At 38.9% G+C, this 22,873-nt stretch overlaps 1 long non-coding RNA gene across 1 annotated transcript; it reads left to right on the top strand.

Moving 5' to 3' along the window:
- Positions 1 to 1,364: 1,364 nt before the first annotated feature.
- Positions 1,365 to 19,649, top strand: LOC129374874 (uncharacterized). Its single transcript, XR_008607561.1, has 4 exons — positions 1,365 to 1,467; positions 1,573 to 1,693; positions 15,039 to 15,229; positions 19,454 to 19,649. It is a non-coding gene; the product is annotated as an uncharacterized LOC129374874 (long non-coding RNA).
- The last annotated feature ends 3,224 nt before the right edge of the window (positions 19,650 to 22,873 follow it).

The raw sequence follows: 22,873 nt of genomic DNA, 5'->3' as shown, positions 1-22,873 counted from the left end.
AATGTGACTAAAAGTAGCAAAGTCCATGAAGCGTTTATATTTTATCTGTACTTTGTTATTTCATGTTTTATCATCTGGCCTCACGTTGGTTCCCAGATGAGGGTTGTGAGATCAGGGGACGTTTTCCTCCAACATGTTGGTGTCAGAAATCGCGATCCCAAAGACTTTAAAGAATATTGAGTGCTCCGTCTCTTTTGCCTTCCAATTAATGAATAGATGTGGGTAATTATTTGACTAATACCTCTCTCCCATGACATGTCCCATATCCATCACTAAGTTAAAATTAAATTAAAATCAATACATCTGGTAGACTCGTAGGACATGACTGGTGTTTTCTCTGCGTGTGTGTGTGTGTGCGTGTGTGTGTGTGTGTGTGTGTGTGTGTGTGTGTGTGTGGGTGTGTGTGTGTGTTTGTGTGTGTGTGTGTGTGTGTGTGTGTGTGTGTGTGTGTGTGTGTGTGTGTGTGTGTGTGAATAACAACTATTGATCCCTTCTGGGGAATATTCTTTTTTTATCACCTCCCCTCCTCAAAATGCACATACATTACACAACGAGATAAGAACCCCTCCCTCTAGCTACATGCATTAGCAGCTGTTGGAAAACCTTGTTAGCTCCCATCGTTTCGTGCGACGATATAAAGCAGAGCCGTTTCTGATGAAAACATTGGAGGAAAAAAGCAAACGGGTTCCTGAGTTTGGAGAGTAGCTGCAGCTCGTTGTGACCGGAGGGAAGGTAGCGGACTGGAGATAACGTGTGTCAGCAAACACTGACGGGGCTTTATCACCACCAGGTTTCTGAGTGGAGGCCGGCCACCGAATGCTCCTCCACACATTCCTGCAGGTCAGGGCTCAGGGTTAGCAGGGTGTTTGTGTGTGTAAGTGTGCAGAAGGACTTAGCGTGTGTTTACACTCTTAACGGTTCCACCGCTCGTTTTGGTTCCCCCCTTCACCATCACCGGCTCTGTTTGCTCCAACCTGTGATAAGCCAGACGGAAAAACTGTGTTTGCTGTTATAACCATAATCACCATTTGTTTACCCTGATCTAAACTTTGTGATGAATCTCGGTTGAAAAGCAACATCTGGCGCTGGAGGAGAAGAGTGGAGCAATTCTTTGTTTCTTTTAACTGAGGGGTCAAACTCAGCTGCTGAGGAGGAGGTGAGAGTTTAGCGCTCAAGAACAGAGTTAACACAAGCATGAAGGGGTGTACTTTCTTTTAACAGATGACATCTGAGCTGCAAATCACACCAAGTCACACTATGAAGCTTTTTTCTTTTTTTTAAATCTCAGCTCTTGACTTGGCAGTTGTTGCCCTCGAGTTGCTTTAAGTGTTTTCTTCTTGGCAGTAATGCTGCTGGTCTGCCTGCTGGTCCTGCTGCTGCAGTTCCAATTCCCTGCCAACAGATGTCAGCCTTTCCAGATGATAGTCTCTGGAGCGGTGGAAAGAAAGCAGCAGGTCCTTTGCCTCGGTAGTCTGCTCTGAGACACAATTAGCAATGCAAAAGACATGCTGATCCAAGATTTACTTTGATACACATCATGTATGTTAATGTGATTCTTTATTGATCCCCCAGGGGAAAGCTTTTTGTAGGTCAGCACCCTCTGGGGAGGTCAGAGCATGTGAGAGGGGCCTGGCTGGCTGGTTCTGTTACCCCAACTTCTGGGCTGAAGCCCTGGTCATGTGGCTGAAAGTAGGTAAGTACAGCGCCTCACTTTACCCCAAAATAATGTTTTTTATATTACTAACACACTTCAATGTTTTGTATTACAGTGCAAAATATTAGAAATATTCTGTATTGCACCACAGTGAATAACATCAAATACACAAATATAGATTCTAAAATATAAAAACAAAGTAGATAATAAAAATATTGTACAGTAAGGGCAACAGCGCTGGCAACTCTTCCACCAAATGCAAATCCCTGTTTTTCAACATTATTACAACCAAAATTTAAAAGGTCATGATTGCATGCTGGTTCTAACTTCTTTGTTTCTTTAATTTTATTTGAATAGTTTTGGTTGAGCATGTTTCTCTCTGCTCCTTAATGCTGTTTTTCTGGAAGAATTTTTACTGCTATGTTTTTATTTTCAGTAGTTATGATGTGTAACTGAGACAACAAAGTTGTTTTTTTACAACTGGGAGCAGCTGACCAGCATCTCAAAAGCACAAATAATCACTTTTTATATATTTTTGTACTTCCATTTGGGTTTCTATTGCTTCTAAAAACAGACCAAGCACTTTAAAAAACCACCCAGAAGTTTTGTTTTGCAATAAGTTAATGGTTTTGGTGTTTGGAAAATGAGCCATTTCAAAAATCCCCTCATTGACTGAAGTCACATTTTACTGAGCAACTCCAGTCACTGCCAGCACCACTACCTAGCAACCTTAGCAGAGCTTCAGCATATTTGATCAGCTGGTTTTACTGCTGTGTGCGCTGTACAATGGCTGCTGGAAAAGACAAGTGTTTTGTTATTGAGTGTGGACAGCAGCACCTTATTTAGATTTAAAGTGAGAAGACACCCTAAAACAATGGAGCACATTAAATTCTCAGAATGATTTAGTGATTTTGTTCAGATGATAGATCATCCTAACCTGGTCAGGGAAGCATAAGAGGTCAAATTAAACTCATGCAGGATGAATACCCCACACTGTTTTGTGTTATAAGACCGCATAACATCCCAATAAAATCTATAGAAGGTTGTAATGTGACAAAAAGTGAATTCACTCAGGGTGTGAATACTTTAGAAGGCTGCAGCAGTGCCTGGAAATGCTGGTGGTGAGTCTTTCCTCAGGGTGAGATGACTGTTCTACTCATAAAAAGAACTATTCACTCTTTGCATTGCATAATGCCAAAGGCTTAATCCTGTTTAGCTGCAGGGCCTGTGATAACTCCTGCTAATCATGGCCATCGTTATCGTGTTTATCCAGCAGTGACAGATCAGGGGGCGTTAAATGCACGTCACATACTGCTGACATTTTCTGGATTTGTGCAGCATGTTTTCAGAACCAAGGTTTTTTGGGCTGATATGTTTTGTTGTAAAAAGAAAAAAGAATGAACATTAATCTCTTATTTGGCTGCATGCAGGAATATTAGATGTCTTGGCTTTAACACAAAAGTGTATTTTCTCTGTTTCGGGGCCTGTGAAGCATTAAGACAAGCAAAAAAGAAAAAAGCTACATTATGACTTTTATTGTATATTCTGTCTAATAAACATGAACATATCTGAGCGGTTTGCATGGCAGCTGCTGGTCTCGGTACAGCTGTGGGCCTTTGATTTCTACTAAAAAGCAGTTGTTGGGATAATGCTTGTGAGCTCATGCACAAACACACAAATCCTGGCTTTGTAAGCAGCGCAGAGTGCAGGGTAAGTCTCTGGCTTCCAGGCAAGAGCTTGTCTGAGAATCTCAGTAGCAGGAAGGCACAAGGTGGAGACCTCTTCAGATCTGGCTGCTATTAACAGTCTTGTGATCTGCTCATGTTTACCTACTCTCACAGCTCTGCGACTCGGGGCTGTGCTGCTAAACATGGCAGCGGGGCCCAGTCTCTTTGAAGTCAAGTTGATCCCTCAGACTACACTCTTGATAATTGTGCCGTCTTTCTTCTCCTGCGCTCTGTCCTCTTTGACCCGGTCCTATTACCTTCTTGCTTTGTGTGTGTGTTTTTGTTTCATTTTCTGTTTCACCAGATGAGATCTTAAAAGATGCAGATGGGGATTTTTTTTGTTTTGTTTGTTTGACTGTATGCTTTGTCATATTTGGTCTGATATAGAAAAATAACATGAATGAAACAACAGCTGGAACAACTTAGTAGCTAAAACTGTTTATATTTCGTCACATTTCATTACAGCCTCAAACCAAATGTATTTGATTGGGTTTGCATGTGATACAACAACACCATGAAATGAATTGTTGTGAAATGGAAGAAAAATGATGCGTGGCTTTCAGAAGAAAAATATGACATAAAAATCTGAAAAGTGTGGGTTAGGGTTGCATTTGTGTTGTCCTGGAAACAAAAATATTTTTCCAATCTTCTTGGTTACTTCTCTAACTAATACTGTCCATTACTCAGTAATTGTTACATTGCTGTGGCATAAATGCTGCCTCTCGTCCTATCAGAAAGTTGAGCACTGCAAATATTTCAATAAATTATTTAAACTCCGAATTTACAATAATGATTGAAAAAGATTAGAATTTACAATTAAAAGATTATAATAAAAATGTATTGGACAGGAACAAGAAGATTTTCTTTTCTTTTTGTTTTTTCTTATCTTCTTTCCAATTTTCTCAGAAGACCCACTGGTTTAAGTGTAATCAATCAGTATTTTAAAAAAGAAAATTATTGGTCTAAAAGCTTTCAAACAAGACTAATTTCTAACAAAGAAAATGAAACTAGTCATTTTTATTAATGTTCAAATACGAATTTAATATTTTAAGAAATAATTTAACTTATGGCTTCAGTAATTGTACAAAAACAAATGAGATTGTATGCAAAAAAAATCTGAGGTATTTTTTTTTTTTATTGTCAGCAGACACACCACACTTTTCAGATTTTTACTAGCTGAAAAGAAAGGAAGTGTTTTGTGTTTCCCTTTACAGTGAAGCAGTACTTGGTCTTGGCCTGGCTATAGATGGCAATGAGAGAAAATGGAAGCAACACACAGAGTGAAGCAGATATGCATTCAGCACCAGATGTCAACATGGCCGTTTGTTCATCCATGCCTGCTCATAAAGACGCTGTAATGACATTGGATTTGGATTAGTTTCCTTTTTTTCGACGCTGTAATGATTTGGAAGATGGAGATTTCCCCCTCCTGTGATGCTTGTGCAGCGAGGAACACCTGTGTGTTGTTATAATTACTTTGATTACACCTACTACGGGATGTGACAGCAGCGTGGAGAGCAGGTCCAATTTAACCGCCGCTGAATTTCAATTTCAACTAAAAAGGAGAGAAAATTTGTTCTCTTGAAGATTTGATCAGCGGAGGGATATTCATACGGCGACTTGCTGTGATTTCTGAGCGTAATATGCAACAGGGAACTGCGAAGTTCAAAGTTCCTACTTCTTTTTGCTTTTGATCAGTTTGGCGTGATGGGGATTGGTCTGCATCCAGACGTACGACAGTCCAGGGGGCCTCGCTGGCCAACTCTGCTCCCCTGAAAGACTTCAGGTGCCTGATTCAAACAAATGCTCACAAACAGAAACACAAACACCAGCGGGATGCTGTGTGTGTATGCGTGTGTTTCTGTCTCTGGGTAAGAGAAGCCTGAGGATGGCAGGTAGTGAGCTGCGTTGGAGTAGAACATGCAGTCATGGGCATCTCCTGGTTTATGATGCTAGTCAGAAAACTGACAAGCCAAAGCTGCTTTTTATTCTGCAGCTACAATGTAAATGGAGCTCCCAGCCTTCTCCTCATGCAATCACCCCAGAGCCACTAACTAGGCGGCAGTGGTTTGGTTTCCCTCTAATCCTTCTGCACACTCTCTTTTTCCATCTGTCTCTCCTGGCCTCTAAACTTTGGGGTTTCTCTCTTTTCTTTTACGGCTCCCTCTTGTCAAGTTACACAGCAGATGTATCGTTCTCTTCAGACAGCAGGAACTTGCTGCAAAACGCAAAATCTTACCTGGTAATTTTGGTCTAGTTTCTAATGCAAATATAAGATTTTGTGTTTTTGGACTGAATGTTGTACATAACAACACAAGAGTCATAAAAATGATTTTAAGCAAGATATAGGAGCTAATAATTCTGAAATGTTGATGAAAAAGTACTTATTTCATTTGTAGATTGTTGCAATTATGGGAAAAATGTCTTATTTAAGTGAAATAAGAACTTTTGGTAAGATTCAGAGTTTTTGCAGTGGGATAGTTTCCCAACACAAAGAGCAGTTATAATGTCTAACTGCTCCAGAGATGGGTTCGAAACGCAGCATCCTGTTGATGATGTGGCACTTCAGTGTTTCTCTTTGCGTCTCTTCTCGGCTGATTCATTTTGCGTGGCAGAGCAACAGAGCAATTTAGGTAGACCTGCAATTTCCTTTCTACAAGCATTAAAAACTACAAAACAGTGCTTCAAAAATAACTGCTTCTTCACAACAGCCCGAATTTAAAATTCAAAATATTTCTCTTTAAGAAAATCCTGCTTTTAGTTCCTTTTGCATGTGTGTTTTCATCTGGGTGAGTCGTTGCAAACACACCTGTGATTAGTTGAAGAAAATTGCAGGCAAATAAATTGAACAAGCGAAAGCAGAAATTACAGATGACAGCACTTTGAGATGTCTGGAAGCAGTTTGTGCAGCGGGGCTGTCATGCTGCCGGCTCTCCACCAACAGAGTGGTAAAGGGGGACAGATGTTGGGGGTTAGTGGGGCCCCTCTGGGGCATCCACAGAGATGGTTTGGCAAGCAGCGAAGGACAATGAAAGGAGGAGACGGCGAGGGCACCTGACCCGATCCGGGCCTGAAACCTGTTCAGCTTCATCCGCAGTGAATGGAAGGTGCCCTTTGTCATGTCCAACACTAATTTACATTTATATTTACAAGTGGGATTCTGGAGAAGCCTTTTGGATGGCGCTTGCATTAGCTGTGGGAGGAAAAGGTTTGAAGTTAGAGTGTCTTGTGTGGAATAAAAGATGGAGCGCTTCAAAGTGGAAGGGAAATATAAAAGGGCATTCTCAAGTGTCCAGTTATCAATTCCCACTGCATTGAAGGGGATCAATAAGTTTCACCTGAAATTCAGGGCATGCCTTTGAAGTGAGGAGTACAGTAGATGCAGAAAACTGTATCTTATCTTTTCCTGAAGCTGGTGCTTCACAGATATTTTACTTTTATATTTTTTCTTCACCCTTGAAGCTCAAACAACTGCTCTGGGTCTTCAATTCAGGCTTCAGCACAAAATGTCAAAAAGTCCACAGCGATAAACATGCATAATCGGTTTTTACAGGAGTAAATATGTTTTTCCCCAGATGAATATTCAAGCTATGGCTGCCTAATTGTAGGCTGCAGCTGACAGAGCGTGGCAGACCTTCCCCTGGTTCTTCATTTCACCAGAGTTTACATACGCCATGTTTCGTGGAGTGGAAAATTGTTTTCAGCATGAAGCCAACAGGTGGACTCATCAGAGAGTCAACATAATTATAGCAATCATTCCTCTCTGCAATTAGTAATATTGATCATTTACATATTATCGTAAACTTATGGTTGAACATATTTTCTTCTCTCTGATGTTTCACAAAACATTTGAGATTGCATGAAGAATCGATTTCTGTTGGAAAAGTTAAGAAAATCTGGTAGAATGTCTAAGATAAAGTTTAAATTAAATCTGGTTCAGCATGAAAGGTCATTACTCCATTTGTTTGAAGAGTTACCTCCATTAATCATGTTATTGTTGCATGATTTAATGCAGCATGTTGGTTATTAACAGTGTGTAAGTTTCCACCGGTGGTTTGGTTTCATTGGGAAGTTTGACACTCATCTCATCTATTTTCACTTAAATGGGAAACGTCCCAAAAATCCTCTCGAGTCTCTGACTGCTAAGCGATATCACATTCAAACATAAAAACTGTCATAAGAAAGATGCGTTATGAGGGTTTTAAAGGAAGCTTTGAGTTATTAAATAAAGCGTCAGGGTGATTTACTGTGCAATCAAAACCTCCACTTGTCTTAAAAGCAATGACTTAATGGTTTCTTCATGGTCTTAGTGTGAGTCTGCAGAGAAATTAAAGTTATTCTGCTTCAAAAACACAATAATCTATAGCTAACTGAATAGAGAATAATGTATCCATATCACAGTTCACTCCTCATAGTGCTCTTCTTACTTTGATTTCAGTATAAACTTTTACATTATTTATAAAATTAAATGTAATCATTTAAAAAAAAAATACAATGAAACAAGAAAATGAAAGGCTGGGCTTTGCAGTCTGTCTTTACAAAAATTATGACTGCTGAGTAAATTCTGTTTAGTCAGCCTCTGTAGTCTCTAATCCCAGGCAGAGATAACTCCAGATTACAGAGTTTATTCTCTGAGGCAGACATGAATCCTGTTCATTTAGGAAGAGTTTTCTGCTGGACATAAAGGAGTTTATTAAGAGTTTTTCAACAGACTGGCCCTAAAATTCTGAGCTAAGTTTTGAATTTGTGGCACTCCATGTGTCATGGAAGTTTAGCAGCAATGTGATCAGCAATGAGCAACAAAGTGAAAACACAGCAACAACACCTGTTTGTAAAGAGCTGCAATCGTTACTGGTGCAACTTCTGCCTTTTGATACGAAGCTGCAATCCTGAGTTATGTTTGTATTGTTTCTGTCGTATGAATTTAACCTTTTCTCACTCAGTAAATACTTATTATGCAGCATTTCATCTATCAAAGAGAGAGAGAATCTGCAGTTTGGTGAAACTTTTGTTTGTTGACATGAGAGCATTGAAGTTGAAATATAGTCCATTGTTTTCAACTCAGAAAATATGGACATGATGAACATCTGTCCTTTTTTGCCCATCTGTGCAGTTCAAATTTGTATAAAAGAAATTATGTCCCTTATTTAATCACATTTATTCATCATTAAACATCTTCAAAAAGGCAGATTTCACACTGTTTAAATGAGAACAATGTTGTGTTTTCATCTAAATTTATTTGGATTGGTGTTATAAATGTTTCTCTTGATGTTGTGTGCAAACTCATTTTTGAATAATCAATCCAAAAATGTCCTTTACCTTCATGAGGTCATATTTTCTCAGTGGTTTCCAGACAAGTTTTGTGACTGTGGTTTTAAAAATCTTCTGCTCTTTTAAGAATGAAAATGCAGCTTCCCTTTACTTGGATAATCAAGATAATTTGATGGATAATTTGAAGTGATTTCATCCTGCTGCTTTAATTTTCATAATCTGCCTCATTTAATGCAGGAAACAAAACATTTATCCTACTGTTCTTTCCTTATTTTCACAACGCTGACATAATGTAGTGTACACTGTTTGTTTTATTTTCAGTACAAACAGTGAGACTCAAATTTATTCAGATCTCTGAAACAAAAAGAATAAATCAGCAATCACAAGACTTTTTGCAGAAATATGTTGGTAAAATTTGGGATTACTTTCAAACAAAATCTGCCAATGGTATGGATAATTCTGAACTCAAGTACAGATAAAATCTTTTTGATCGTTAAAATTGTTATTATATATATATATAATATATATATATATATATATATATATATATATATATATATATATATATATTATATATATATATATTTTTTTTTTTAATTTAATAATCATGAACTAACATTTCAGAATTCAACCTCTCCACCAGCTTTCTTGGTTATTTCTTGAATATTCCAATAGATGCAACATAATAAAATGTGTAACATAGTTTTTAGTGTCCGGAGAGAGTCATAAAATTAGTTTCTTTAATGTACCATCTACATTAAAAAGTTTTTTACTCTGCAACAGCGGCACATGGTCTTCTATAAGCTCTGCAGATGGTCAACAGTGTATTTTAAGTGATGTTCAGTGAGCTCTCATCTATAAATAAAATATTTTTCTGTTGTATTTTTTCTAGGGCTTGGAAATAAAAAATATTCATAATTTTTAGGGATGCAGTAATACAGTTTTAGTGACACAAAACATCTATTTATTTACATCATACTGTGTGTAGCTAACAGCATTTGATCAGCTCCGTTACTAATCTTCTGTCTTTTCTGGCCATTAAGCTGCCTTTGTGTTAACAGTTAAACAGGAAGTTGTCCCTTCAAAATAAAAATATAAAGCCCGAACAGACTGTTAACCAAACAGGATACAAGAAAATAAAGAAATGAATTTAGCTGACTAGCTAGCATGCTAGTCTCAGCTAGCTAGCTAGCTAGCATAGCGAATCATCCGTTCTCCATGCTGAGTTCTTGATGTATGAAGAGTCAGTGAGTTGAATTCATGGATTCCATTTATTAATATGTAAATGCTGCTGGTCCATTATGAGCCGCCAGCGTTAAGAGGTAACAGACAAAATGGCGTCCCAGAAGCTCCTTCGTTAGCCTCTCGCTAAGCTACGCCCCAAGGAGGCCGTTCCCTCCAACATGCCATTTCCTTTAGGTTTAGCTTAGCAACCAGCTAACAGAGATGGAAGAAAAACACTGAATTATTTATTCTCGACGCTAGCTAGACAAAATTAATGCGAAACAACAATTATAATCAGAATATTTGGTATTGATTTGGTAAATTTCATATTCATAGAGAGGTACGTGACTCTACATGATGTTAGACAGCATAATGTGACCTTTTGACCCTGGTTCCATTCAAAAACACTTAAACATTCATGTGACTATAGAGCTGCAGCATTCTTTCCTCATTTTTTCCAGAGTGGGTAAGTTCCTCAGCTGATGAAAAATGAATTGATGAAACGTACCTCGAGTGTCCTGGACAAAAACATCTATAAGCCATTTAGATAAGCTAAGTGGCAAGCCTTACTCTCTGCTTTTAATATGCCTCAGTGGAGCTCAAAGGAAGAGGGAAGGCAGTGCAGATATGATGTACCCTTTTGCTCCCCCTTCATTAATCTTAATAAAACAATTGACCCCTGAATTGCCTATTCCTTGCCTGCACCATTAGGCTGGATGACCAAGACTTTAAATATTAATTAGGCTTTTTAAAACTGTTCAGTGAATGCCAGAAGGCACTCATGGGCTCTATGCATGTGTTGTTTAAATAAATATCTTTTTATTAGGTAAAAAAATGCTTGAAGCGGTATTGTGGTTAAAGTTCTTGTCTTGTGTTGATATGATTTACTGTAAGGAGAATTACCTACATGAACCCCTCAAGCCTTTTCTTCCTTTCTGCTACAACAAAACACAGCCTGAGTTTAACTGCACTTTAAATTATAGTTAGAGTTTCCACTGCTTAAACAGAAACTGGCCTTTTTCTCCTCTCTGACGCCACTTTATACAAAACACCAGACATCTACAATCTTCCTACTTTTGCACAAGAAAGTTTGAGAAAAATTTAGAAAAATGAAAGAATTTCATTAGAATTGATAATCATATTTTATTAAATAGAAAGCCAGAAAACCTTAGAATAATTCAGAATTAAATGTGTATTTAAATATTAATTATTGGCAGTGACCAATTTTAAATAAAACTAAATAGAGAGAATTTCAGGAGTGTCTGCAAAGTGTTTAGTTTAGTTTAGTTTAGTTTAGTTTAGTTAGTTTAGTTTAGTTTAGTTTAGTTTAGTTTAGTTTAGTTTAGTTGTGCGTCCAGACAGATTCTTGGGAGACCAGAAATGATTCATTTTGAATTTGGATTCCAGACAGGAATAAATTTCAAAACATGCGGTCCATGTCTTTTCTTTAAACAAATTAAAACATAATCTTGTATTGTTTTATAACCGTGTTACAGCGCCACCGATTGGCCCAGCGTAGCTACTACAGCTGAGGCTAAGTTGACATATTGGTCTTACTGCTAACAACTGAACGTTCTCCTTCTATTTATGATACTCTTTTATCTGATCATGTTAATTATCAGCTGTTATTTTTACTCTCTGATTCAAGCATCAAAATGTAGATTTTTGTTCCATGGAGAAACACAGAAATCTACATGCAATGCCACATCATATGTTACCTGCACTATTTTCCCCTTTGCCCCGGTAAAGTACAGCAGCAGTGTTCTCTGCTCCCCACAATATACAGTGATTTGTCTCTGATTAAAATTTCTGCTGAGCTTTGAAGCCCAGACTGGAGTTCTCTGCTGAACTGGTCTTCCTTGGTAAAAAATTGAAAGGCTTTTCATCTCAAAGGGCTTGAGGGGTCAAAGGAACACCAAATAACCCTCCCTGTTTTTTTTTCTCTTACTACTTTGTAACAAACTGCGCCTTTGTCGAACGCAGCTCCTGTCAGGCCGGGGCTGGGGGGACTGCCCTCAGGTTCAGGCTTTGGAGACCCTTTTGCCTCAAAAACGGGGTCTGCTTTATTTCACCCCCTGACCTGAGGCCCAAAAAGAGCCACTCAGGAAAAACAGAGATATATGATACATCAAGACCAAGTGGAAGTCTGTGGCTGGGAAATGAGGGACCTGCAAACTGCAGACTGAGCAGAAAATAAAGGAGCTTTTTGTAGAGGGAGTTTTTTTTCGTGTTAGGTGAGGCAAATCAAGGTGCTGCTTGGTGACACTGGAGGCTTGAAGGGGAGTATTTTCATAATCATTTTAATGCAACACATTTATCAGTGGATGGTGGGACATGATTACATTTTTAAGCAAGTTAATTGCAGTTTCTGTAATTTATCACATTTTCATCAAAAAGTATTAAAACACAAGCAACATTTTTAACTCGAAAACCATTTTTGCTGCTAAAGCGTTGGTTACATAGACATATGAGCTCAAAAACAAATACATTTATTGTTTTTAATCTGCTATTTTTATTTTTTTTTACCATCAAATTGTTGCAAAGTTGAGTTTTCCAGAGTTTCAGGAAGGCCTGATCATTCATGGATGATGATATTAGCATTGGGACGTCTGCGCTGCTTTTAGAGTCGCTTCAGATCAGTTTTTGAAGCAGAAATTAACTTCCATTGGTCCAAGAGGAATTACTTTGTCATTTATCACTAACTGTGTTTCTACTGATGATACAATTATGCAAATTTGGATTACAAAACCACATTTGCTTAATGACAAATTTGAAAAAAACTCATATTTTTTGATGAAAAGTTTTTTCCGGTACGATCGAGTGACTTTTTTTTTTCAGCTAAATAAAAATTTGTGTATTTCTTAAAAACTGCAATGGAAACACTTTGTGCTTCACGTGTCACATGATGAACAAACGGATGTTTCTACTGGTGGAAACGACACAGAAGAAAAGGAGAAGGATGATGGCGCGATGTTTTTGAATGACTTATCCACATGATTTTAATAAAGCTTCTTATTTAATGGAAAGTGCAAATGAATTTTTTCAACATTAGAAGATATTGACAAGATTTTGCACACATTTGTAATGAAAACAAAGCTGTTGTGTTGTTTGCAAATGATGCTTGTGTGCCAGATTTACAGACGGACCAGAAACAAAAAACAAAAAAGAAAAATCCATTTTCTTGAGTTCTATGTGATTAATTAATCTAAATTAAAACTCCCACCCCTAGTTTAAAGGAAAACAACCTTTGCATGCAAAAAGCAATCTCCAATGTTTTTGTTTATAAATAAATATATGGATAAGACTGAAGTCCATTAAACTTCTGCCCTAAATCATCCAAACTCATTTTAAAGCTAGCTGGATGTAACATTAACATACAAAAACAACAATCCTTGTTTGCATCTGAATTAAGATCGACAAAACCATTAGATGTGTACGTTTCCATTCCTAGCACAAATTGGGATTCACGTTTGACCCATCTGCTTTAAATTAATTAAATTGATTGACTTGGAGATGTTGCTGCATAGCCAATCAATCTGAAGAGGGACAACCCGGGGGGCTTCTGCAGAGGAAGGGCCTCCCATTGTTCAGAGGCATGGTTTTAGTCGGTACTTGACCTTGGGGCCGTCCAGGCCTTCACATTTTGTGCCTGAGTGACAATGCTGGGACAAGAGCTTGGATGCTCAATGCAGGGAAAAATCCCAGTTTTAAGCTCAGGGTCAGCCAAGGTCAGCATCGATGCTTACGAGTATTAATGATTGACCTCAGGAAAATGGTGGAACCGTGCAGACTAAAAAAATAAAATATGAGGAAATAGGTGTGGGTGTCAGAGAAAATCAGGAATCCCTCAGAGAATAGAAAGAGAGAGTCCTGTTTCTGGAAGATAACAGAGATCGGCCTATGAAAATGCATCCATCACAGGGCCACTAAGCCGAAACCTTCTTTTGTGTATCCATGCGGCTAAGAGCAGGAGCCGGGCGGAGGGAGGAGAGGCGCTCAATCTGTAGACGGGGGTCCGGCCAGCCTGGCGTGGGCAAGAGAGGTGAAGCTCCATTGCTTATTCAACAGGGAAGAGATAGAGGCCCACCAACCGTTTGAGCGACGCGTTGGTGGGGGTCGGAGGAACTTTAAAAAAGATTTCTAATTACACTGCTGAGGTCTGGACTGAGGGCTGTGAGGCACGGAGGAGGCGCTGTTGCTGCTTCCTTTACAGTTTGGTGTTAAGGTTCCATTTGGAGAATTCATTTCAATGTGTGAAAAGAGAAAAAGAGAAGAACGCTGACAAAAGTGGACGTTTAAAACTTAACGTCAGAAAACTCTGTGAATAACACTATCACCAATCAAGACAAAGTCTGTATATTTCATCAAATATACAGATTTATCTGTTGAGGAGGAGGACCAGAACTGTTAGGCAGGAAACCTAACATACCGGCACCTTGAGGAGGAAATTAAGAGTCCAGACTTTAATTCATCAGAGTGGAGTGAAAACTAGTAAAAAATAATAATTTAAAAGACAAATATTCTGGCAGCACTAAGGGGGAAAGTTACAGTTTCAGCTAATTTCTAATCATTGTTTAATCTTTGATTTGCTCCTTCCTTTAACCCTTTAAACCCCACACCATGAAATGACTGACTGAAAATTCATGTACTCATATCTCAGATATGATACGTCAGGCATTATATTAAATTCGGGGTTGCAGTCGATCCATAAATCTTCACTCCCTCTGATCTCAACCAAATTTTCTGCATTTTTGCAGCAAAAGTGATCTCTATGTTTTTCATTTTGCCAGCATTCATTTGACATGTTATTATTAAAAATGTGTTGTTGTTTTTTTGCAAAATAAAAGTGTTTTAAAATTAGTTTTCTGCTTTCCAACCAAAGAAAAGGTCAATTGTTATTCATTCATTTTAAATTCTCTCTTGACTAAGAAATGCTTTTTTTAGTTTGAGCTAAAATAGCTTGTAGCATCTATAACATTTTAATTTTGATGTAATTTGATTTAACAAGAAACATCTCTTAAACCAAATGATTTTTCTGTCATTTGCATACACTTTCATCTGGCTTTTTAAATATTTTATGTTTCGGGGAGCTTTTTTCCTGCAAATGCAGCTCATCTCAGTCACATTAAGATGCTTCTCCTCCTCCTCCCTCTGTCCTGCAGATGAAACCTGTCCTCCGGACTCCAGGATCATCACCGCCTGTTTTATCTCCGCCTATATTTCCCTTTTGTCACCTGCTTTACTCTCCAGAGTTTCCTGGAAAACATCCTCCCCACAGTCAGTGTGTCACTCTGTGTTTCACTTCCTATTGTGAAGAGCAGGTTGACACAGATGAGCAACAGAGGGGAGATAAGTGAGTATGGGTGATGAGCTCTCTGCTCGTGCTGATGACTTCTGCTCTGCATTGGAAGTGGCACATTGATGCATTCAAATTAATGTGTCTGCCTTTCAACTCATCCCCTTTTTTCAATCTCTGTTCCTTCTTTACCCTCGGGCTTTTTTAATTTTCATTGCTCCTTCTCGTAGTCTCAGTTCATCCTGCAGACAGATGCACCATAGGCGCTTTAAAGCTCTGTAATGTATACATTATTCATATCTCTCCACAAAAGGTGCTCATTAAACTTTACATGACCAGTGGAGGAGGCAGGAATAGATTGAAAGTGTTGTCCATATCACAAATGTCACAGTGGATTGACAGAGTCCTGAATGGAGTTTGATTTAAACTGGTTTTGATTTAATTTCAGAGCCATTTGCTTGCAGCTTTGTTTGCTGTCAAGGACTAAGGACAAGCACCTTAAAGGCATGTAGGAGGAAAAATACAGAGGCTTTGAACAGAAACACATTTATTGATGAAACAATATTACTTTTATTATATTTTTTCTTTTTTTTTAATGCCTGTAAAATCATTGAACTGTACAATTTAAAGGAAAATGATTCCCATGTGGTGAGTCAGCAAGAAGTTGAAAAAATTTAATTTCTGTTCCTCACAGACTCAGCTTAAGCTCATTTTACTCAGCGACAGACGCTGACTTTCCTCCTTTAAGATGGTTTATAACCTGCTTGTTTGGTCTCTTTTTTAATTTGTTATACTTTTTATTTTCTGTTTATTTGAGAGTTTGTCTTGCTGTGAGCAAGAACTTCATAAACCATATGTTGCAGATGAAGTTCTTCATCATCTGGTACACTTGGTTTGATTTGGGTCCAACATTGGTTCTCCTTCCCACTGTCAAACCAACCAAACCCTTTGAGAAACCAGTTCCCCCCCTCGCCTGTGGGGGCGCTGATCCAAGAACCACTGAAGGAAACAACATGAAAACTTCTGAAGAAGACATTTCTCCATAAGCAAACAGATTTTAGCAGCTGCTATATTTCCCATTTGTTTTTGGTAAAAGAAAATGAGCCATTTCTCCTGCTGAAACGATGCATGTCATTGTTTGGTTGTATTTTCCCAGAATGCTAAACATGGCTGGTCGAAATGCAGCCTTTAGGTACCTTCAAACTGTTTTCCGGAACTTCCTGGAGTCAGTGTGAAACTTCTATGTCTTCAGTTGAGTTTTCAATCGACATGAAGCTACATAACTTGTGCCACTGCCTGAAACATCATCCACATCCTTAAATCTGCCTGACGTCTAGGAAGACTCTTTCACAACTCAAACTGCCGGACGCTCCCCATGTCTCAGCAGGGTATTCATCCTGCAGGAATGCTTTATTTTACCCCACTGCACCGTCCATAAAAGGCTTTCCTGGCAGGTCCAGTAAACTGGACGGACTGACAAAAGCTTGGCGCAGACCTGAAGAAAACATCCACGCCGGGAAATAGGCTGTCATTACAGTAGCAAGGCAAGTCACTGCAAATATGCATCTCCTCTTTCTGCTACCCCAAGGTCCTCTTCCCCTCATAAATACGTAATTACACCACTGCCCGGCACAATGATTTCTGTTTTCATCAGCTGTCAGAAATGACCTGGATTACCCATCACTGTTTGACCCAAATACAGCCGTTGGATATGTTAATCACAGCTTACATAACTACTTGACCCTTTATCTTCCTCTGACTTGAACTGTGCGCACACGCACGGCTGGAAACACTTAAAATAGCACCTGTCATCAACACAACAAACTGAAGGAGAAAAAACATTGGGAAATGCATTTTGCATCCATAAATTAAGCTCCAGTTTGACGTCTCTCTGCAGGAGGCGTGCTGAGCTGTACCGTTTTAATGTGGAACATGACAGAGAAGACAGAGAAACTAAATTAAAGGTGGATGTCCCTGAAAACAGTGACCTGAACCCATTCAATATGCAGAATAAATAGGAAAACAGGATAATGTTACATTGACAGATCCTTTTACTTTTCTGTCTTTTAAAAAAACATTTTGACAGTGATAATTAAATATGTATTTATGTAAATATTGTCCAGATGGGTTGGAAGAGTATAAACAATTCCATCTTCCATCCGTCTCTTTACTCCTATTGGATATGCAAAGCCTCACAATCTGATTTTCATTATGAATCTTTTTAAAGGTGCAATAGAAAAAAATGGACGTTGACAATAACACCTCAGCATTGGTGTGTATTCTGATATTTTGAGTCTGGGTCAAACCAATATCTGTATTTAGTTTGGGTTCCATCTCAGGTTCTGGTGCTAATTCTACTTTACAGACCAAAAGAAAGTTTAAGGAATTTAATGTTCAGAATTTCACTGACTAATCAAACAATTAGCATCCAAGAAATTAAGCTGACAAATCTGCAGCAACTGTGTTTGCTAAGATGTAGATAAAGATAAAATCTGTAAGAAATATTTCTGATATATTGTTGAATGTACACTACTAAGACTTAAAGCATTTCCCAAGCTGCTTCTAGTAAACATACAGAAGGTATTCAGGGAAATGTAACACTTTTTCAAATCATAAAAATGTTTTGGATATTTCCTTCTGAATTGATTTGGAGGAAAGTAGTTCTTGTTTTCAGCCACATTTACACAAAATCTAAACTGCCAACATTTTCAGATGTTCATTTGGGGAAAGCTGCAGCCACCAGGTGGCGCTGTGATTTGACCCTTAACTTCCACCTCACTTAGAAAACAGCAACTGTCTCCGATGAAGCAAGTGCTCATGTCACTCACAGTTGTTCCTGAAATGAATTAACGAACCTGGTTTCAGGAAATGAAACGTCCCGGATGGAGTCATGAAAACGTGCAGCTGGATCGCCACAAAAGCGTTTCCAGGCAGATGGGGGTTTGGATTGTGTGTGCTGCCTGGGTTACATCTAACACCAAAAGAAATCGATTTTATCTGGGCGAGAGTCTCAGAACTAATTTTAATAAATGGTATCAATATATTATGGCAGAATTATTTCAAGTTCACCTAAACTTATTGCTAATGGATATTTAAAGTTGTTTGCATAATCTGACATCACTGTGCAGAGACGCCTGCTGTTTACATACATTCCACTTTCTGGCTCATATGTCTGATATAAGGAGATATAATTAGGACTTACCAGCTAATCAAGAGAAAATTCCTGCTGTCAGCGCGAAGCATCAAAGCAACAAGTTGTAGACAAGGCTGTATGTGGTGTTATCTCATTAGCTGTAATTACAACAGATTTCATCGTGTATTATTGTGCGAGCCGACATATCCTGCAGCTAAAGTCCTTCCCCCAGCCTGTTTCCACATACCACTGGTGATATTTTGCTCCACCATCTTTTCTTTGCATAAACAGTGCCTGCAGTCAGAGTCTGCTCTGATCAAAGGGACAAATCTATCCAGGAGCAATCAGGTTGCCTCACTAGCCTCTGCTGCTGACAACTCCAGGCTCTTTGATCAGAAATACATCATCTTAGGCAGACTGCCTGCGTGCTTGGATGGCTTTGTCTGGGGCCAGGAAATAGGGGAAGTGATAGCTCCCTTTTGGTGCTCTTCTCCACTGCTGCGCCTTTTGGCAGGCAAGATGAAAGCTACCCCAGTTAGAAGGGAAAATACCCCCAATGAACTGAGCGGGGCTTGTTGGGTACAGCGACAGCAACCAGCCCCTATATCATCCCTAAATCTCTATACTCTGCCTGTGCATAATGCTACAAAAGATATTGTCAATTTCTCTTTTCTCTGCCCCTGTCCTTCTTGGTGAAATGAGACTTTGGCTGAGATAGTGTGCCGGTGCAATTGAGGTCAGCTCCAAAAGCATCCGTCTCTCTCCCCCCTATTCAGTAACCTCAGCTCTAATAACATGGTCTTCCCGGCTATGAAAAGAAAAGTGAATGTCTGGGCCTCAGTGCGCACTCCTTCACCTCCTCTCCTGCTTTCAAACCCTTCACTGGCAGCTACAGGGATTTTTAAAATGTATTTCCTCACCCAGTTTGAAGAGGTAGAACAGAAGATGCTGAATGATGGACAGGTGTGCAGGCATTGTGCTGTTCTGCTCTGCACCGAAGGAGACCATTGATTTGCATTAGAGAAAACACACACACACACACACCCATCCGCGTCTAGCTGTTCCACCTGTATAACCGCGCCACCTCCCTCCGACGGCCCCCCTATTCATCAAGGAGTCGCGTTTATCTCGCTTCCTGTCTTCTGTAGGGGTGGAGTGTTATCTCCAGGTTGTGGTACCGGCTCACCTGATCTGACCTGAGAGGAGAAACCGCTGCGTGTCTGCAGAAGAATCACCAACGTATCGCAATAGAAAAGGCTGATGGAAACGGCAACATTTGAAAAAATATTTCTGGAAAAGAGGAGAGTTTTAAAAAACTCTAACTCCTACCAACTTCTTTTAAAGTTTATTATTTGGTGCATTACTGTCAATTTATTTGTAATATATAATGTTCAATAAACTTTGAAAATGCAAAAAATACAAAATAAAAAACATCCTAAATTTTGCTAAAAAGATTTTACATTTGTATTGTAAAAATGTTTGGTTGTTATAAACACTTTATAATATCTGTTTAAAATCAACTGCATTTATTGATTACATTGATTTGATTTATCATTTCACTCATTTGTTGCCCTTTGACCTCGTTGGGTTTTGAACAATATGACATTTTGGTGGTTGAAGTGAAACGTACATATTGTAGGAAAATAAAGTTTATAAGTTTATTTCCTGTTGTGAGACGAGGCTGTTTGTTTCTCGGGCTGCAAAAACACACATCAGGTGTGTAAGGGGCACAGGAAGTGTGTTTAAGCTAAAACACACTTCCTGTTTGTCCGAGAATGCTCTGACCTACTGACTCTAACGTTTCTTCTTGCTGGCAGGCAAGTAAAGATTTAAAAGAGACACTAACTCTTGCTTGTTCTTTCTACCAAACAAAGTTTTTGATTTTAGAATTTCTGATGTTCCCTGATTTCAAAACTTCAGCTGCTGCTTGTAATTCCAGATTCCAGATTCCAGTGCAGCTGCAGCCAAGTTTCAGCCTCCAGATCGAAATCAAAACCATCTGATCATGAACACAATCATGAACAGTCGATCCATGTCCATGTTCATAATTTAACTGAGTTACATACAAAAATGATTGATGTGGATTCTCTGTTCAGCTTGTTGAACAATACAAATGAAAATAAAATGCAGTTGAATAGAATTATTTTCATTTTAAAATCCAGTGTTTCTTTTTTTCTTTTACTACAGGAACAAAACTCTGAAACATTTCTACCTTTTAGTACATCTTGGTTTTTCTTGCATAACGTCACAATCTGATGAAACTTCGCCTGATTGATTCACTTCAAGCTTGTAGATGGAAACACACATAATTCACGTTTTCTTTTTTGCAACATTTTAAAAATTTGCTCAAAATTCGCATCATGACTGGATGAAACATGGCTAATAACTTTACCACACAGATAATATGCATGTGAGCTGTTGTGCACATCAGGAAGCAACTCAAGCCACCTTCATTCAGAATGCATATCCCAAACCGCCTTTTCTTTCTTCTTCAGCCAGGCTGCATGAGAAGCCAGCACACCTTTGCTGCTTAAGGTGTAATTCCTTCCGTCAGCAGCCTCAGAAGCATATCAGGTGTCTGTAAGCTCATCCACCTGTCAGTGAGCTTTCCCAGCAATTACACATCTGTCAAGTGTCACCTATCTCAGCTCTCACTGACAGGGTTATGTCAAGCAGTCAGCCATTACAGCAGCCCAAATGGAGCCGGCATTGTTTAGAGCCAGCAGGAAGTGACTGAGGCATGGAACACTGAACATGGTCTGCACAGTGTGGCTGGAGGAGCCCGGCTAATGTTTGGGTTCTGGGACGTACAGAGGGGTGTGTGTGTGTGTGTGTGTGTGTGTGTGTGTGTGTGTGGGGGGGGGGGGGTGTGTGTGTGTGTGTGTGTGTGCGTGTGGGTGTGTGTGTGTGTGTGTGTGGGTGTGTGTGTGTGTGGGTGTGTGTGTGTGTGTGTGTGTGTGTGTGTGGGTGTGTGTGGGGGTGTGTGTGTGTGTGTGTGTGTACACATCCCTTTCCTCAGTGCTGGAACAGAACCAACATCTTGTTTTGTTTATTCTGAATTAAGATTTACACAGAAGTTTAAATTCGATATGCATGTTGCATTGTAGTAGTTTGAACTTCCTTCTGTAATGCAGAGGAGCCAAGAAGGCCTTAATCGTATTAGCTTGAGAGTGATTAATTGATTATTAAAATAATCATCAACTAATTTAGCAATCAATCAGTGATTTATTGGAGCATATAATGATTATAAAATCCTCATAATCAACTTGTATGATATATAAAAACTTTTGATGTAGTTTCTCTTTAGGTTCGATGTGTTTCCCAGGAGAAACTAAAGACTTGGAAGAAAAATTGATTATGAAATGCCAATATGTGTCTTTGAATATGCTTTGTAAATGTCTTTTTGTCTCAGAAAGAAAACCAAACTGCTGGTTTAACAAAATAAAACTTGTCTCTTTTAGACACATGAAAGTAAAATCTGTTTAAATGATCGTCACTGAAGAGTTTTAGAGTCGTGACTCTCAGCCGTCTTGAATATTCTGTATAAACTGTTGAGGGCTGATCAGGTCGTGACTTTCTGACTGCTCTGTTTTTCAGACCATTAACATTCGTCTTTGTTGCTTCCTCAGATGAATTTTGTATCTCAGGTGCAAACTGTGTGTTAAAGACTCAGAAGCGAACCGAGAAACCGGTGAATCTGGGTCACTTTAATGCCTCCTCCATCACAGCGCTACATCTCCTGAAGCCTGAGACGCGAGGCACGTTGTCAAGTATTAATGAAGAGAATGTCCCGGCAGGAGTCGTGTTTGTCTGACCAGATTACATACATTCAGCTGGAAAGGTAAGGATTAATCTTTCAAATCTCAGTGAATGTGCAGAAAGCTCTTTAAGAAAACAACTATTTACACTCTGATAAAATCTGATTGGAATTTGTAAAGTTGTTTCTATTAGCCAAATGCCGGATTATTGAGATTACTGTTGAGCATTTTGAATGTTTTTTATGAGTTTCTCACAATATTTTTTGGAGTTTTGACTCTTTCCTCTTGACTCGGGTTTGCTCACACACCGTTTAAGTCAGGGATTTGTGTTCTTCAACTCTAAAATATTTACTTTGCTTCTCCTTGAACTACATTAGAATTATTTGGCTGTATGCTAAGGGTCAAAGTTCACGTTTAAAACCTGTGAGTCCAGGCTTTGACATCATGTCTGGTGGCTTTAGATGTTGAGAAGTGCACCATTCCCTCCTCCAGTAAAACATGCATGACGCTGCCACCGCCGTGCTTCACAGAGAGAACGGTGTCTCAGGCTTGTATCTCGATGTGTTACTGAAACTCAGTTCAGTTTTATTTTCATCACAACATAAAACATGTCTGCTAAATCAAAGTCTGCGCTCCTCGGTGGAAAATATGTTCTGACTTTTTGGTATTTTTGGAGTTGGGACTTCATTTTGGCTTTGGCTTGTGAACACTTCTGAATTATGGCTGCCATATCAAACGTTCAGACATCCCTTGTCAAAGGTTTTCCAAATTGCTTGGAAGCATAGAAATCTTGCTGTGTGTTTATTTTAT

This window comes from Poeciliopsis prolifica, unplaced genomic scaffold (assembly GCF_027474105.1).
Source record: "Poeciliopsis prolifica strain line A6 unplaced genomic scaffold, Auburn_PproV2 SCAFFOLD037, whole genome shotgun sequence".
In the NCBI taxonomy this organism is placed as follows: domain Eukaryota; kingdom Metazoa; phylum Chordata; class Actinopteri; order Cyprinodontiformes; family Poeciliidae; genus Poeciliopsis; species Poeciliopsis prolifica.
The sequence above is the reverse complement of the archived record's forward strand: the minus strand, read 5'-3'. Positions and strand labels throughout refer to the sequence as shown.